Source organism: Callithrix jacchus, chromosome 4, assembly GCF_049354715.1.
Source record: "Callithrix jacchus isolate 240 chromosome 4, calJac240_pri, whole genome shotgun sequence".
Taxonomy (NCBI): domain Eukaryota; kingdom Metazoa; phylum Chordata; class Mammalia; order Primates; family Cebidae; genus Callithrix; species Callithrix jacchus.
Window position 1 is genome coordinate 164,385,721 of NC_133505.1, and position 12,996 is coordinate 164,398,716.

Consider the following 12,996-nt stretch of genomic DNA (forward strand, 5'->3'; position numbering starts at 1 on the left):
TGTATCTGTGATATGTATTGAGATAAACAGCTTTATTTTTGCTTAGATATTAAAACCCATACTAAAAAGTTTATTACGGCCCATTTTGAAGATATTAAAACAGATCCTAATCCCTTACACAACGAAGTTTTAAAGTTTTTTTTCTTTTTTTTTTTTTTTTGCTCTTAAAAGTTTGTAATGGTGAATGTGTAGCTTTGCTGTGATGCTTTGGTAAATTTCACAAGCATGGCAGAGGGGCTGTGATGACTTGGTGTGAACATACGTTTACACTTGGCAGAGATATTGCTCTCCTAGAATTCTTCCTATTCTATGGACTTTCCTTTGCAGCCTCCACTAAAGCTGGAGGGAGCTCCCTGACTACAGTGTTAGAAGATAGAGCTGTGGATCTTGCTAAAAAGTGCCTATTCTGGTCCTCCCATTTCTCAAGCACTGAAGCACAGCTTTGCCCTTCTCTTAACATCTGCCTTCATCCTTCATCCCTGCTGCCTGGGAAGGGAACAGTGAAATGGGAGTGTGTGGAGTGTGTGGTGTCGTCTGCTAGACTGCAGCTGTCTTGTGTCCTGAGGTAGGAAAGAGGGAGAGGAAGAAGCAGCAGTGGGCGGACAGTCTCTTTCTTAGCCCCTGCATTGTGGGATTCCAAAACAGACATGCTAGTGCATAATTTCAAGACCCACATTCTATAGCGCTTTCATCGTTTGTCAGGCCCATTCATGGCCATTGCTGTGTTTTTTCACATCTAAGCCACCTTGTAAGGAAAACTTTATTATTATACCCATTTTACAAATAAGGAAACTAAGCCCCCAAGAGGGGCTTAAATGGGTGAAGGTGGCAGAGCTGGAGCCTAGAACCCAGGTGTCCAGGTTTCAGAACATTTTCTTTCCAGCTTCTCACATCATTGGGGAGAGAGAGGGAAGTCAAGCTAGCATCCTTCAAAACTATGTGGTTTATGCCCATATTACCTGAGCAGGTAACTTGATAATCTTCTCAGTGCAAGGGCCCAGCTCCCATAAGGGGCTGATGCAGTTTCCAGCTTAGTGCGGGTGCATCTTCAAAATCAGCACAATTCGGAACAGGCTTTCTGCCTTTCTTACAAAGTGCATAAGGCGGGGCGCAGTGGCTCATGCCTGTGATCTCAGCACTTTGGGAGGCCGAGGCAGGAGGATCACTTGAGGTCAGAAGTTTGAGAGCAGCCTGGCCAACATGGCAAAACTCTCTCTACTAAAAGTACAAAAATCAGCTGGGTGTGGTAGTGCAAGCCTGTAGTCTCAGCTACCCAGGAGGCTGAGGAAGGAGAATCGCTTGAACCCAGGAGGAGGAGGTTGCAGTGAGCCAAGATCATGCCACTGCACTCCAGCCTGGGCAAAAGAGCAAGACTCCATCTCAAAAAAAAAAAAAAAAAAAAGCACAGTGAAATGCCACTTCATACCCACTAGGATGGAACTAATCAAAAAGACTGACAATGACAAATGCTGGTGAGGATGTGGAGAAACTGGTGGGAATATAAAATGGTACATCCGCTTTGGAAAGCAGTTTCTCAAAATTCTCCAAAAGCTAAACACAATTACTATATGACCCAGCAATTCCGCTCCTAGGCATATATTCAAGAGATAAAAACGTATGTCCACACAAAGATTTGTATATGAATATTCATAGCTGTGTGATACCTAACGACCCAGATGTCCATCGCAGGATGAATCGATGATCAGTATGTGGTATATCCATACAGTGGGATTCCATGAAGCAATAACAAGGAAGAAAAATGTTGATACAGGCTGCAACATGGATGAACCTTAGAGGCATTTGCTAAGGGAAAGAAGCCAAATACAAAAGACTACATACTGTGTGATTCCATTTGCATAAAATGTCCAAGAAAGGACAAATCTTCAGAGACAGGAGATTAGTGATTTCCTGGGGCTGGGAGAGTCGGGGTGCAGGTTGGCTGCACGTGACCTGAGCAATTGGGATTATGCACATGGTGTGAAATTAGGTCGTGGTGATGGTTGCACAATGCGTTGAATTCACTACAAGTCACTGAATCGCACACTTTCCGTGGTGACCGCTGTGGTATGTGAATTACATCTATAGAAAGATGTTTGAGGAAGGGAGAGGAGAGTGGGAAGGGAGAGAGGACGAAGTTGGGGTGGAAGAAGCAGAAGGAGAAGAGGAAGGAGAGGGCTTTGGACGCACTCAGACATGGGTTTGAATCCTGGTTCACCGTTTCTCTAATTGTGTGACTTAGACAAGCAGTGCGGTTATCTACACCCTATCTCTCTGTGTTCTTGTCTGTGAAGCAGGAGTAATGGCATGGATCTTTCGAGGTTCTTGTCAGGATTAGGGATTATAGGAAAAGTGCCTGGCACATTGTAGATGTGTAGTACAGAGTCTTTTTTTGTTTTGTTTAATTCTTCTCTTTTCCCACCTGGTTTTCTCTCTACCTTCTACAAATGGAGGTTCTCATAAAAAGCTTCCTGAACTGTGACAGGAATAAATGGCAGTGCTGGTACAATGCCTTTGGGACCGCTGCCTGCCAGCTTAGCTGTACCTCCTCCAGGCTGAGAAAAGGGTGCAGGCACCCACAGGCTGGGGTCTTTTCCATCACTGATCTAATTCTTCATAAGGAGTCCTCCTGTATACCACTTGGCTGTGGAAAATAGGTTGTTTCAATGAAATCTTAACACATTTATGTTGTGTAATCTGGCTAAAGAAAGAAAACGAAAGAATAGATTTGGAAACTTTCTATTGTTAGGGTTATTCATTCTAATAATCCATTGTAGATCTCTTACTTATAGAAGCCCATAATGGCCTGTTGGAATCAGCCATCTGAGTAATTTATTGAAGATTTGCCAAGGATTTAAACAGCTTCCCCCTGTCTTCAAACTTCAGAGAGGAGTAGGTGGGGAGGAGGGCTCTGGGCTTCAGAGTCTGTTTCAAGGCTCTTGAAATGCCTTACACTTCTTTCTGCTGAAAGAATGTTCCCAATGACTTAGGTTGCAGCTAAAAAGACATCAAAGAATAGCAGCAGGGGACCAGGGAAGCTGGGGTCACTGGAGCCTTGCTTGGAAACTTCAGTTTCAGAAACTCAGGTTTTACAGCTCACCCAAGGTTGATCTGATCCTAAGCAACTGATTTGGGGCTAGAACAAAATGACAAGTACTGTACTAGAAATCACAGGATCAAAGCATTTAATTTCGATTACGGGGTAGACTTTTCCAGGGATCAAAATAGGGGAAAGGATTTCACATTCCTACAGGTGTGCTCTCTTCCCACCCTCCACAGTCCTGACCCAATCGATGCTGAGATTCAGGTAGGGTAGAGGGTAGAGGGCGCGAGGAGCTGAAATGGGAACCGGGAGGATTTGGCTCTCGAAGCAAGGCTAGTGATGTAGAAGGCACCTCCTCCAGGCCACAGTAACCCGGATACCATATACCTGATGGACTCTGCTTGGTAAGGGTGGAACCAGATCAAAAGAAGCTGGCGGACTTTTAAAAATTTACTTCTGGCTGGGCACAGTGGCTCACACTTGTAATCCTAGCACTTTGGGAGGCTGAGGCAGGAGGATCATGAGGTCAGGAGATCCAGACCATCCTGGCCAACATGGTGAAACCCCATCTCTACTTAAAAAAATACCAAAAGTTAGCCAGGCATGGTGGTGCACACCTGTAGTCCCAGCTACTCAGGAGGCTGAGGCAGGGGAATTGTTTGAACCCAAGAGGTGGAGGTTACAGTAAGCAAAGATTGCACCACTGCACTCCAGCCTGGCGACAGAGCAAGACTGTCTAAAAAAAAAAAGTCACTGCATTGTGGCAGAATCTGAAGACTGATTATCTCCACCCTGTATGTGTTGCTGACGGCATAGAATGCCACTTCCGCAGGCAGAGTGGATGCGCCCATATGTGTGTGTGTGTGTGTGTGTGTGTGTGTGTGTGTGTGTGTGTGCGTTTCTTCTCTCCTTCTCTCCTTCCTCTTCCACTCCCTCCCTCTCCTTCTCCCTGTCTTTGGTCAAATTCTCATCATCCATAAATTTTCCTATAGTACATTGAACCAATCACCAGTACTAGGAGTAAAGCTTATCTTTGTTATTTCCTAAATTAATCCTTGAAACAGTCTCGGAGGAGATTTTTAGAAACCACAGCACAGCAACTTCCTTACCCTACGAAAGACTGGACTTCTCATGAACACAGTTCCACCCCATCCTAGATAGAGCATCTCCTGGGAAGACTTCCACCACCACAGGAAGTTTTGATCCACTCATTTGACTTGCTGGGCTTCCTCCCCACCCCAAGATATCTTAATTCTGTGTTTAAGAGTAGAAACATTGGCTGGGCACAGTGGCACATGCCTTTAATCCCAGTGCTCGGAGGCCGAGGTGGGCAGATCACCTGAGGTCAGGAGTTCGAGACCAGCCTGGCCAACATGGTGAAACCCCATCTCTACTAAAAATACAAAACTTAGCCAGGCGTGGTGGCAGATGCCTGTAATCCCAGCTACTCGGGAGGCTGAGACAGGAGAACCTCTTGAACCTGGGAGGTGGAGGTTGCAGTGAGCTGAGATCGTGCCATTGCTCTCTAGCCTGGGCAACAAAGAACAAAACTCTGTCTGCAAAAAAAAAAAAAAAAAAAAGAGTAGAAACATTTTAATTGAAATTCTAATGACACTAATGGATTTTTGTTGGAGAAAATGCTTTCTCAGGAAAAGACTATTTAAGTTAATTTAAGACTATAATTTTCCCTATTGCACAAGTTATTTCCAGTTTTTTTCATTTACATTTCTATTTCGCAAAAATTATTTTTATTGGAGTAATTTCTTCTCTGCATAAAATTTGTAACTAAGATTTTTCACTGATCAGTATTATGAATGTTGCCATTGTGATTTTTTTTAAATAGAACTATTATTTCTTCTAAGACCATTTTTTATGTGATTTTATTTTTTTACCATATGCAATTTTGGGGAATTTTTTCGTTTGGGTTTTTTTTCAGGCAGTATTAATTTCATTTTATGTTGTCAATATTCACCATCAAATTGCTTTAAAATGTGATGATTTCATTGATTTTTACCTAACGAGTAGTCTATTGGCTGCAACTGATCTGTGATTGAATCTTGACACACTGTGTAGTCACTGTGTACAGTATACTAGTTGTCCATACTGTTGAATACACACCCCCCCCCAAAAACAGTTGGCAGGCTCAAAATAGCAGGCATTACAGGTGGCTAAGTTAATTGCTTTTTGCCAGTTTTCTTTTCAGAAGGTGATATTTTCTGGCCAGGTGCGGTGGCTCACACCTGTTGTCCCAGCACTTTGGGAGGCCAAGACAGATGGATCACAAGGTCAAGAGATAGAAACCATCCTGGCCAACATGGTGAAACCCCGTCTCTCCTAAAAACACAAAAATTAGCTGGGCGTGGTGGCAGGCACCTGTAGTCCCAGCTACTTGGGAGGCTGAGGCAAGAGAATTGCTTGAACCTGGGAGGCGGAGGTTGCAGTGAGCCAAGATCGCGCCACTGTATTCCAGCCTGGCACCTGGTGAGAGAGCGAGACTCTGTCTCAAAAAAAAAAAAAAAAAAAAAAATAGCTGGGTGTGGTAGCAGGCGCCTGTGATCTCACCTACTCAGGAGGCTGAGGCAGGAAAATCGCTTGAACCCGGGAGGTGGAGGCTGCAGTGAGCCAAGACTGTGCCACTGTGCTCCAGCCTGAACAATAGAGTGAGACTCCATCTCAAAAAAAAAAAAAGAAGGTGACATTTTCTAACTTATTTCCCCCAACTCATATTTGCATCTTTCTACTTACCTCCAATGTCACCACAGTTCACACTTTGTGTGATTTTCATTTGCAGTGGCCCTTTCAGCCTCCCATGCACTCTGACTAGGCCACAGAGCTCCGTGCAGAATGGATTGTACCTGCTAGTGTGGGCATCCTCACTGCCTCTCCCATCCTCCCTCCCTGCTGCTTTCTGCCCTGTTCTAGGTGGTCACTGTGATGCTGCCTCAGTAGCCTTTGGACTTTCTTCTCCACCACCAGCTTTAAGCACTTACCTGTGCCCAAGAAATGAAATAGTCCCTGTGCTTTTCCCATGCATCTGTGTGATTGGTCTGCTGGGCCCTGATGAACAGGCTGGAAAATGTTTATGGCTCTTGATGATGAAGCATCTCTCCCCATGCTGGATGCAGCTGACCATCCATATCCTGTTATACCTGTGATGACACCCGTGCTTGGGAGGAAAGGGGTTTGCCAGAGGTCACTTAGCCAGAGCTGGGAGTCTAATGCCCGTCCATCTGATATCACACCCTGTGCTCTTACCCACCGCACGGTCCTGCCCAGCTCCTGCTGCCTTGGGGACCCAGGCCCTGAGCAAGTGATGCTTGGCTCCCTGGAGCAGTGGCACATCCCCTTCCTATGGACCACATCCCTCTCCCCAGCGCAGCCCTGAGCTTTGAAATAGAAAGCCGTGCCCAGCATGCTGCAGCTCGCAGGCCTGGTTCTCAAATCCTGGGCTCAAGTGGGTAGAGAAGGAGGAACTTCAGGGAATTCCCAGACAATCTAACTCCCCTCATGGAGCTTCTTGATGATACAGGGGCCTTTTTCCAGTGGGACTCTCACTGATGTCTAGATGTTCTGTGATGTCTGAGGCTATGGAGAGTGGGGGAGTCCCATCATGTCTGACTTACCTTCTGGAAGAGATAAAGGCTTCTGAAGAAAAGGACATCCTAGAAAAAAGGGTAGATTCCTTGCCTGGGGGAAAGTACTAGAACCATCTAGAGTGCACTGATGCCCAGAAGTGGGGCAGCGAGGCTCCTTCACAAGTGCAGGGTGTCAGCTCAGGATGTCAAGATCCTGATGTCCCTTTAAACAGAAACCCCAGCCTGGGAGAGCTGGAAACCAGATGTCACAACTCAAAATTATGGTATTTGGGGAAATACCACAAGATTTTGAAGGGTCTAGTTCTAAGGGAAGGAAGGGTCCAGAGATGTTGTTTTTCCACAGGATTTGGAAGGATGTGTGGTTTTCATCCAGGACATTCAAGGAAGCCTGTGTTATTTATTCTTCCTATGGAAATCCACACTTGTGGGAATGTGTTGGAATTGAAGCCAGTTTCTGATGCAAACATATTTCCTTGATCTTGAAGTTGGCAACATTGCTATAAGCTGACTGGTGTGGGGACTTAGGATGACAGCTCTAGAAAGCCGTCCTGTGTCTCCTCTCTCCTGGTGGGATGTCTGTCACAGAATTGTCTTCTTGGTCCTCTGGAGAGCTTTGTGGGTGGAAAGTGGCATTTTCCTCCTTATAGGAAGAAAAATTGAGAGCAGGAGGTTTATTTAACTTGATGAGATCACACTTTTGTGCTCAGCCTGCACTGAGCCTAGGAATCTGAATTCCTGAGTTCACACAGGCCTTCTAGAGAGACCACAATATCACATAGGCACTCTGGAGAGGCCGCAGCATCGTGCAGGCACTCCAGAGAGACTGCAGTGTCACACAGGCATTCTAGAGACTGCAGCTTTTCCATCCTGAATGTTCTTCTTTGTGTAGTGCATGTAACCTATGTAAAGATGTGAAATCTCTTCTGTAGAATTGATGAACTCCTCCCTAATGCCAGGATATCCTTTCAGGTAAGGGGAAGTCTCTCTTTCTCTTACTGCACCAATGTCACTTCAGAGTTTGTGTTAAGCCGGCAGGATGATGATGGCATACATGTTGACATGCTCTGCTAAACACCAGAATGTACTGTGATTAGAATCAGCTCTTCTATTCAGGGCCATGGAAGGGGAAGGGTGATGGCATAACCAGGGCAAGGAGAAGGTCACCCTGAGGGCAAGAAAGACAGAGGCTGCTGTGGAGTAGGGGAGTAAAGGACCAAGCAGCGTGAAAGGATGGAAAACTTGGGACCACGTGCATGATTCAAGAATATGACCAAAGCAAGGAGCAAGTGTCTGGAGCGCATTAATGAAAACTCCAGGCCCACAGTTACCCAGCCAAGGGTATCAAGAAAGCTGGTGATGCATGGGTCTGTCATCTCCCACGACAGCTTTCCGTGTCCCCTCCCTTCTTCCTGGGGTGAGGCCACTGCTGGGCTCTGAGTTCATGGGACAGTCGAGCTTAATGGGACCTTGGCAATCGTGGAGGTCATCCTGGACGAATCCCTTGGTTTACAGATGGGTAAACTGAGGCTCAGAGACAGGTGCAATCCACCCACTAACACAGAGCCAATCAGTGACAGGCCTGGGACCCTGGCATGGGGTCCGGTTCTGTATAGCTCTCCTTTGTCTTTTTGGCTTCTGAAATGGAATCTCTAAATCCTTGCTACTCAAGTGAGGTCGGTGGAAGAGCAACATCAGCGTCACCCAGGAGCCTATAGAAATGCAGACCCGTGGACCCTCACTCACCTGGTAAATCAGAATCTGCCTTTCAACAAGACCACAGGTGAGTCACCTGAAGGTGAGAAGCACAGCACTGGGGCCTTTCCGCATCCCACCTAGTGACCTTCCTCTACAGCACAGCCTCCGCTTCCTCTCCACGGAAACTCTCCAGACTGGCATAGTTTCAAGAGTTTGGCTAACTACAAATTCCTCTACTCTGACATTCCGTTTAATCACCTGCCTCCCTGCAGTGCCTGTGAGATAAGTGGCATCTTATTCCTTACTGTTACTTGTTTAAAATAGCCATATGAACTTACTGTGTGACTCTGAGAAATGTGTTGACTTCTCGGGGCCTTAATTTCAGTGTCTGTAAAATAGACCTACTAAGTGCAAACAAGCATTCCGGCATTATTGTTCTAGGATTCTAGAAACAAGTCTCTCTCTCTCCTTTGCTTGGTTGTGAAAATCTGGGAACCTAAATACTTTAGAAGATTATTTCGACAGTTCCACTGCTTAAACGGAAGAAATGATGTCTTCTGATAATCTTAAAACGCAAAGCTCTGTGCACACCCATGTAAATTCAACAAGCAAACTGTAGGTACCACAAAATAAGTAAGATATTTCAGCGACTCGCTGGAATATTACTATCATTAGTACTTTAACTGACGTACTTGGGAGGATAAAGCAAGATGATGGAACAGTAGCTCTTTCGAGTGAGGGAGTGAGTCAGTCAGTTGGGTTTTAGAAGGAAGCTGGAGATGAAACCCTTCATCCAGAGTCGGCAGGGTGGCCGGCACGTGGGGCAGAATGATCTCTGGAACAGCCCTCTGCGGTGATGCGCTGGGTGTGAGGAGGAGAGGAGGCCAAGCAGGCTTCTCAGGAGAAAAATCCCCGTGGAGGACGTTAATCAGGGGAGTGGGCAGGCTTTTTGTGTTCGGGAAGTGGGAGGCATTTTTATTCCAAGGGCAGAGGTAGCATGAAAGGCAGCTCAGGAACAAAATGAAACAAAGGACTCACTGAGGACAGAGGAAGTGGACCAAGGCAAGGAGGTGCAGCGGGACCTGGCTGGGAAGAGACCCCCGGGGAAGGCCGAGCACGTGTAGCCGCTTGGAAAAGAGTCCCAGCCATGCTGAGCCTGAGAGAGGACTTGGAGAGCAGGGGCTGCAGTCCCAGAAGCCAGGCTTTCCCTGCAGAGCCTCTCAGGGAGAGGCCCGGGGAGCCTTCCACACTGTCTCCTAAGAAACATCTGCAAGGTTTTGGTGGCTGGAGTTGAGACTGGGAATCTGATCTAACCTAGAGCCATCTGCCAAATAACATGCTCAGAGCGCCCCTGATCATCCCTCACACCTCACTGTTAAAATTATTCAGACATTTGTTAAAACACGAAGGCAGACTTTATTGAGGGAGACCATGCAAGGTCACAGGAACCAATGTGGGGGGGGTTGCAATAGGGAAGAAGCCTTGAGCTCTGCTCCAAATACAACAAGGAACAGTGGGAACTCACAGCCAAGGAGCAGGGTTGGGGGCAGTGGAAGGAAGCCTACAAAAAGGGAGCCTCAGGGGTGAGGGGCCTTCTGGCTAAACCAACCTAACCGGATTCCACCGCAGGCAGGCCAGGGTGGTCAGAGATTCCCTGGGGGACGGTGGGGGATGAGGAACCCCATCAAGTAGTGAAGGTGATCTGATATTGAGAGTGAGCGTTCTGGCTAACCTGACTCAGCAGGGTTCTTGCTAAAATTGGGCATTGCATGGGGAGAAATGCCAGATATAGGTGAAGGGAAGGAAGGCAGCAAATCACACTGCCGCGTGTGTACCTATGCAACAGTCTTGCATCTTCTTCACATGTACCCCAAAACCTAAAATGCAATTTAAAAAAAGAAAGAAAAAAAAATGGGCATTGCAGAAACAGACACAGAACCCCCATATCAGGGTCTCGCTGGGAAGAGCCCTCAGAGATGCCGGACTAGAGTCTGGCAAAGATGGGATCTTTCTTCCTCATCATGGGGGCCCTCATGTCATCCACGTGTTCTCATACTCTGTGAACACAGGACTTCGTCGAGGTATCCTCTTCAGGGTCCACGTGCACGTCTGTGATATCACCGAGACTCTGCTGTAATAATCCCCCTCATGATCAAAGCAGCTCACCCTTCGCCCTCCCGGTGACCTTTCTCACTTCTTTACTTTAGACCTGTATGCTGTGGCGGGGGGCAGCTGGCAGCCCGCTCCGGGGGAGCTGCATCTCCCTTCCCTCTGTGCCCTGGAAAACTTACATGTAAGGATGGGAGCTACATTAACTGTTTTGTGTTTCTGGTAGCTAAATTCTGAGATTAAGAATCATTGCCTACAGCCATGAGACGATGTATGGCTATCGTGTAGTTGAAGGTCTGACATGGGGGCAGCACTCAGAGGCTAGTGGGTACTCAGCGAGAGGACAGGGAAGGCAGATGGGTGTGCCTCTGGGAGGACAGTGGCATTGTCCCATGAGGGCTCTTCCCGCCACCATGTTTGGTGAGGAAGAAATTCCTCACCGTCTTCATCTGTCCAAATTTACCTTCCAAGGCTCCTGAAGGAAAAGCTTGGCTGACATAGATGGAAAGAAGTGAACAGCATTTATTTGGAAACTGTAGATAACACTTTCTAGGAGGAAGCAGAAGTCCAAGCGGATGAATGCCGTGTGACATACCATCACAATCTGGCGTGTACACTTAAAAGAAATCTCTTTATTTTCCTTTAAGGAGGGAAACTTCAAGTCCAAGTGCCCTTGAGTGGATGGGTTAGTTCTTTACATTCAGTAGAAATCCACAGACTAGAAGCGGGTTAAGATCTTCTCTGCCTTTAACAAACGCAGCTCTAGCACCCTTGGTGTGGTGATGAGTTACCGCCACTGGGAATGTAAGGCAAGCCGCAGGCGAGACTGCCCGTGTCCTGGAAGTGACATTTAAAAAGTAAAAAAGGAACAGGTGAAATTAATTTTAATAGTGTATTTCACTTAAGCCAGAATATCCAAAAAATTATTTTGATATGTATTTGGTATAAAAAAAGTACTAATGGAATATTTTACATTCTTTTTTCACACTGATAGTACATTTCAGTTCAGACTAGCCACACTTGAGGAGCTCTGTAGGATAGGCACACAGGACTAGGAGCTCCCACACTGGACCACACAGATTTAGAGGACAGGAATTGGGTGTAAAGACTTAACTGAAATCTCTCAGATGTATCCATCTTGTTTATTTTATTGCCAATCATTTGAAAGAATTCTAAGGCCGGGCACAGTGGCTCACGCCTGTAATCCCACCACTTTGGAGGTCCGAGATGGGCGGATCACAAGGTTAGAAGTTCGAGACCAGCCTGGCAAATATGGTGAAACCTCATCTCTTCTAAAAATACAAAAATTAGCTGGGTGTGGTGGCGCACGCCTTAGTCCTAACTACTCTGGAGGCTGAGGCAGGAGAATTGCTTGAACCCAGGAGGCAGAGGTTGCAGTGAGCCAAGATCACGCCACTGCATTCCAGCCTAGGTGAGAAAGTGAGACTCCTTCTTAAAAAAAAAAAAAAAAAAGAATTCTAAGCTTTTTGAGGCAGCGAGTAAAACACATGGGCATTTGGGACGAGGCTGTTCCTCTCTGATCATCACTGTGATGGTGTGACACTCTGCAGAGAGATCTATCAGGAATCACACAGGAATGCCTGTGACTCTCATTAGCTTGCCTCAGCTGTTGACTTTTGGGCAGGGTCAGTTACAAGCTGAGTCACCTGTGCTCTATATAAGCCCCCATCCAAATTATCGGTGCCTGCGTACCTGTGTGTCAATCCTGCCATCCAAGGTGGGAGCGGAGCTATGGCCCTCTCTCTCCTCTATTCAGGTCTTGTGTTTTTAGAAGAGACCTTGGACAGACCTGGTGATGGTTGCCAGGGCTTCTCTCCTAGGGCCGCTCTCTTTTCCAGCTGTTCCTTAAGGACTCAATGTGGGTTTTACATCATTTGGATGCACCTTCCTCAATGCCACTTCCAATCTAGGAAAGAAAAGGCATGTTTCTCTTAGATGCAGATGACCTTGCATCTAAGTGATGGCTTTGCTATCATATACAATATTAATTTTGTGAGTGCCAGCGAAAAGCTCATGTTTAGAAAGCAACACAGACACGCAGCTGGTCTCCAGTGGTTTGTCGGCATGATCTCGGCTGATGAGGCTGTGACCCCTCAGGTCCTCCATGAAGCGGCACATCTGTCCTGTAGCTGAATAAACTTTCGGTTGGTGACTACAAAGAGAATTCTCCATTTTTCTCTCAAAGAGCACAGACTTTTCAAACCTTTATGTGACTATTTCTTATCATAGGATGACACATCCCAGACATGTAATGAAAAATGTTCCTGGATAGCTGTGTACTTAGGAAATTAATCATTATCAGTTAATCCGTCTTAGGCATGGTGTTGTCTTAGGTGCTACAGAGGAATCAGAAGAATTCCAGCTGCAGGGCTAGCACGCACAACAGCAGCCCCTGACAGCTTCTTTTTAAATAGAGGAGCATCAGCAAGGACAGATTATTATAGTGTAGGGTTTATGGCCATGCCCCGTGGCCAGATAGTTCCTTGTTGTGGGCCCCCACCCCCAACCCTGTGTATTGCGGGGTATTTAGCAGGA

The 12,996-nt window shown here is 46.5% G+C and overlaps 1 protein-coding gene across 7 annotated transcripts in view; it reads left to right on the top strand.

Annotated features, from left to right (window-relative positions):
* ZDHHC14 (zDHHC palmitoyltransferase 14) overlaps positions 1 to 12,996 on the top strand; it is a 294,720-nt gene that overhangs the window by 163,002 nt on the left and 118,722 nt on the right. The window lies entirely within an intron of this gene.